This window comes from Diabrotica virgifera, chromosome 1 (genome assembly GCF_917563875.1).
Source record: "Diabrotica virgifera virgifera chromosome 1, PGI_DIABVI_V3a".
In the NCBI taxonomy this organism is placed as follows: domain Eukaryota; kingdom Metazoa; phylum Arthropoda; class Insecta; order Coleoptera; family Chrysomelidae; genus Diabrotica; species Diabrotica virgifera.
The window spans coordinates 176542584-176548881 of record NC_065443.1 but is presented as its reverse complement, the minus strand read 5'-3'; positions in this window follow the sequence as shown (position 1 = coordinate 176548881).

Below are 6298 nucleotides of genomic sequence, written 5' to 3'. Positions count from 1 at the left end.
TAGTTTAAAAGCTAACGATAATTCTTCAAATAATACTCCAATAAGCTTAGATATACCGTCTATAATTATTACTCCTGCTCCCGCTAGTCAATTAAATATTATGGCCGTGGCACCCGCTCCCGCTCTTGTTTTTGATGTCAATAAACATCTATCTGTCGTACCTGATTACTATGGAAACCCTAACGAACTGCATAACTTCATTGAAGTTACTACAATGGTTCTTGATCATTTCTGGGATCGTGCTAATCCCGAAAGCTTTCAAAATCACATGTTGACTCGAGGCGTAATGAATAAAATTAAAGGACGTGCTCGAGAAGTCATTTCTGTATATGGGTGTAAAGACTGGAACACAATAAGGACCACGCTAATACAAAATTTTTCCGACCAACGCAATGAAAATTCGCTCACACGAGATATGGTAAACTTGAAGCAAGGGCCCAATGAGTCTTCCCAACAATTTCATGAAAAAGTAATGACACTTTTAAACACAATTTCAAATCATATCGAACTCCATAACGATAATGAAGCTGTAAAAGCGAGCAAAAAGACATTCTTTCAACAACAAGCCCTAACTACGTTCCTAGCAGGATTAAGGGAACCAATAGGATCAACCATACGATCAATGAGGCCTACAAGCCTCGCTGTCGCTCTCCGATTTATCCAAGAAGAGAACAATATCAGATACTTACAAAGAACCAATTTCTCATTGCCAAATAAAACTACTCACATACAACCCCAGAGACAGCCGCAGTTCGTAACAGCACCACAATGGCAACAACCCATGCCCAGGCCCCAGTTACATCAACCATTTTTTGGAAATAATCTAGGACCGTCACGACCACAACAGTCTACATTTAATCCAAGATGGCCAATACAACCCGCTCGATTCCAACCACAAAAACAACAAACCATAACAAATACACAACCTCCAAGACCTAACCCATGGGCAAGCAAACCACCGCAACAATACAAGTCAACACCGATGTCTGTAAGCACACGCCAAACAGGATTTAACAGAGGACAAAGCTTCAGAAATTTTAGACCACAGCCACAGCAACAATACGCTCCAAATATCATCGTAGAAGAGCTGTTTAATATTGAACAGCAAGACGAAAACGACACCAATGCCTACTATGGAGAACAGGCATATTACTACCCAAATCAGGACACATATTCGGAGGACTACCACGTAGAAGACTAGCAGAATACCCAATACGAGGAGGAAGAAGATGTAAATTTTCCAAAACCCCAAGAGGAAAACGAAGAAACGTAGTCGAACTCAATTCTTATTCAGACCAAAAAGAACTTCCGTATATCAAAATCCAAAATCCCCCACTCAAACTTCTTCTTGATACAGGGGCAACCAAATCATTTTTTAACCCCGAAATTGCTTCCAAATTTTATAAAAATTTCATCAAGCACGAACCGTTTGTAGTCAGTTCAATATTTCAAAACCATTCACAAGAATATTGTGCCGAAATTCCCATCTTCCCTGAATTTAATTCTAATATTAATCTAAAATTTTACCTTTTTAAATTTCATAAAACATTTGATGGTCTTATAGGCCTTGATAACTTAAAACTTCTACAAGCACATCTTAATTTCCCAGCATCCACACTAACTACGGCACATTCAGATCTCCCTATCTTTTATTATGAAACCAATAAGACACAGTTTTATACAATTCAATTAGAACCCAGAACAATCACACAAGTACGACTTCCAGTGAAACAAACAAAAGGCACCATACTTATACCGAAACAAGAAATACAGGGGGCGATTTTAAGAGAAACTCTCAGCGAAGCCTGCAATCAACTAGCCTGGACCGAAATGATCAACAACACCGATGAACCTATTCAAGTAGCACTCACCGATCCTGTTAAAAGCAATCCAATAGATCTTCATGAATATTATTTGTATATTTCGGACATCATTGTTATGGAAACAGAAACACTAATAGACATTGATCCCCTCATCAGAACAGATCATCTAAATCCAGAAGAGGAGATGCATATCAGACGTTTATGCAGAAATTTTGCAGACATATTCCATAATCCTGATGAGACTTTAACATTTACAAATCAAATAAAATACCATATAAGAACAACAGATGAAGTCCCAGTTTTCACAAAATCATATCGATATCCACATGTTCATCGAGAAGAAGTTAACAAGCAGATAACATCAATGCTGGACCAAGGCATCATCAGACCAAGTCAGTCGCCCTGGTCGTCGCCAATCTGGGTCGTGGCGAAGAAACCAGAGAATCGTAGTCGATTACAGGAAGTTGAATGAGAAGACTATAGACGATAGATACCCAATCCCGAATATCACGGACATCCTCGATAAACTAGGACGCTGTCAATATTTTTCCACGCTTGATCTAGCCAGTGGATTTCACCAGATAGAAATGGCAGAGGAAGATATACAGAAAACAGCATTTAATGTTGAAAATGGCCACTACGAATATCTCAGAATGCCTTTTGGATTGAAGAATGCACCAGCTACATTCCAGAGGATAATGGACAACGTGCTTAAAGGATTTGTAGGAGACATCTGCTTAGTATACATGGATGACATTATCGTATACTCAACCTCACTCCAGGAACACATGGTCAACCTTAAGAAAATCTTCGAGAGACTACGAGAAACAAAGTTCAAGATACAGATAGATAAATGCGAATTTCTGAAAAAAGAAGTCGAATTTTTGGGTCATGTCGTAACTCCTGAAGGAATAAAGCCAAATCCAAGCAAAATTAAAGCCATCATAGACTATCCCATACCAAGGACAGCAAAAGAGATTAGAGGATTTCTCGGACTACTTGGCTATTACAGGAAGTTCATCAAGGATTTCGCAAAAATAACAAAGCCTCTCACCTCATGTTTGAAGAAAGATGCCAAGATAGAACACACTGAAAAATTCCTCAACTGTATCAAAATCTGCAAGAACCTGCTAACCAACGAACCACTTTTACAATACCCGGATTTTACGCAGCCTTTCAACCTCACCACAGATGCAAGCAACTTTGCTATAGGTGCTATCCTGTCACAGGGTCCTGTAGAACAAGATAAACCCATCGCATATGCATCACGAACACTGAACGAAACAGAGCTCAAATATTCCACTATTGAAAAGGAAATGCTTGCAATCGTATGGGCTACTAAATATTTTCGACCTTATTTATTTGGAAGAAAGTTCAAAATCCTCTCCGATCATCGACCACTTCAATGGCTATTTTCTCTAAAAGATCCGAACTCAAAACTTGTTAGATGGAGGTTAAAACTTGAAGAATTTGACTACGAAGTCATATACAAAAAAGGAAAATTCAACACCAACGCTGATGCATTATCCCGTATTGAAATCCACACTAAAGAAATGAACACCGTTGATGAGCGCATGGAAGAAATAATCAGCCTATTATCCAGAAAAGAAGATGACGACATATCCATGGTCAACCACCCAAGTTCAGTATGCGATCCAGACGAAGTAATTCCTATGGATGACTTAGAAGAAATTATTAAAGAAAAACAAACATCCGGCCTAACTGCAGAAGAAATGAAAGTAATAGATGAAATTCTTCAGGAACAAAATCAAAAAATTGAAAGTCGGCCAAGTTCTCTATATCAACAAGGCAACAATACAGATGGTACCCAGCATTCTACAGAAGAAAACCCAATACTCGGAATTCCAATCAGCGAAAGACCATTGAACTGTTCTTCTTCTTCTTCAGGTGCCATCTCCGCTACGGAGGTTGGCAATCATCATAGCTATTTTAATTTTTGAGGCAGTAGCTCTAAATAGTTGTTTCGAGCTGCATCCAAACCACTCTCTCAGGTTCTTCAACCATGAAATTCGTCTTCTTCCGATGCTTCTTCTGCAATTTATCTTTCCCTGCATTATGAGTCGTAGGATACCATACTTCTCGCCCCGCATCACATGTCCGAGATACTGTAGCTTCTTTTCTTTAATTGTAAGTTCAACTTCCTTTTCTTTACCTATTCTTCTCAGTACTTCATTGTTTGTAACTCTATCTACCCAGGAAACCCTCATAATTTTTCTATAGGTCCACATTTCAAAGGCGTTAAGTCGTCTCATTGTCTCTACATTTAACGTCCATGATTCCACTCCATAGTATAGAACACTGTAGACGTAACATTTTGTTAGGCGTACTTTAAGAGCTAATGTTAAATCTTTGCTACATAGGACCTTTTTCATTTTTATAAAATTAGAACGTGCTTTTTCGATTCTGACTTTTATTTCTGCAGTGTAGTCATTATTTTCTGTTACAACAGAACTGTTACAACAATCAAATCATATTCAAATTGGTAAACTACAATCCTGCAAAACCCATAACAGAACAGTGCTTCGTAACAAAGAAAAGAATGCACGTCCAACTCGACAAAAGCGACCTGAAAAATGATATTTTCAACTTCAAAAATTACGTTGACACAAAAAAGAAATACGCCATCCTATTCGAAACTGATGAACTCTACCAGACTGTCTGCAACATACTTCGTGAAACATTCAAGAATTCTGCATTTGATCTTGTCAAATGCAACAACCTCTTAGAAGATATAAACAGTACAGAGAGACAGAAAACCATCGTACAAGACTATCATCAAGGAAAAACAAACCATAGAGGAATTAACGAAACAGAAATTCAAATCAGAAAACACTATTATTGGCCAACGTTGAAAAAGGACATAGAAGAATATATTAATCTCTGCGATACTTGTCAAACAAACAAATACGACAGAAATCCCGAAAAACCGAAGTTTATGTTAACCCCAACACCAACGAAACCACTGGAAATTGTTCACGTAGACACATTCCAAGCAGCAGGACAAAAATTCCTTACCATCCTTTCCATCGACGCATTTTCAAAATACGGACAAGCATACCCAATAGAAGGATCAAACGCTATCAACATTTTAAACGCATTCCTGTTATTCATCACACATCATGGACTACCACATATGATAATTTCGGACAGTGGAACCGAATTTAAAAATGGACTCGTTCAAGAATTCGTGGATACTCAAAAGATTCTAATCCACTACACAACACCTGATAACCCGCAATCCAATGGAATGGTCGAGCGCTTTCACTCCACAATCATAGAGCATCTTCGAATATTAAAAGAAAAAAAGAAAACACTTAACATTAAAAGACCAGATGCTTTACGCCATTATGGCATACAACAACTCTATCCACTCAGCTACCAAACAGAAGCCCATCAACGTTCTCAATGGTCACATAGATGCCCAAGATCCATTCGACATTGACATTAACAGAACACTTATAAATAATTACACACAGGAGCACAGATTGAAAACAAAAGAGATGTATAAAGAAATAAATAAGAAATTGCAAGAGAGTAAACAGAAAAATATCGAAAAATTGAACGAAAAACGACACTCACCTATAACATATAAACCAAGCACGAAAATCTACACTCGAAAAACAGTAAAACGAAACAAATTGCTCCCCAGATTTTCATCTAAACTAGTCAAAAATAACAATCCTGTTACTATTGATACCCAAGATACTGCGGTGCACAAGAAGAACATTAAACATCAACCACCAATGAAAACTAACCCCAAAAATACTTTACAGATGTATCTCAGTAACAGCCCAAGAAGTGAAGATCCAGGACCTTCGAGACAATCCAGGGATCCTTCCTGTTAAGATCGGAGAAGCCAGAATCCAAACTAGCACTCACGATTTTATCCACTATTTCCAATTAGAACCAATAGCACAAGAAATCGAAACATTAGAATTTCAATATCAAACTACAACCATAGCTATAGAAAATGGACTCAGCCAACCGTACTTCGACAGTCTGCAGAACTTCGACCAAACATTGCAATATCTCCTCAAAACAGCCCAAGAAAAACTCGACTCAATCTATCCAGCAACCAGAAATAAAAGAGGTCTTATCAATGGCTTAGGAAGTATTATAAAATCCATATCAGGAAACTTAGATCAAGAAGATGCAGTAAGATATGATGCTGCAATTCAGACACTTGAACTTAATCAACAGAATATTATTAACAACATCAACAACCAATTAAGCCTTAATAAGAAAATAATGAACAACTATAATGAGACAGTAACGTTGCTAACCCACAATCAAGAGATAATAGCAGCAGAAACCAACAGAATCAGAACGGATTTAAACCAATTCGTCTTTGATTTCAACCACTACATGCAAGTTCGAAACGTTCTAGACCAGATGAATTTAGCCTTACAAACTATCATACAAATATTAGATGACTTACAGACAGCAATTACGTT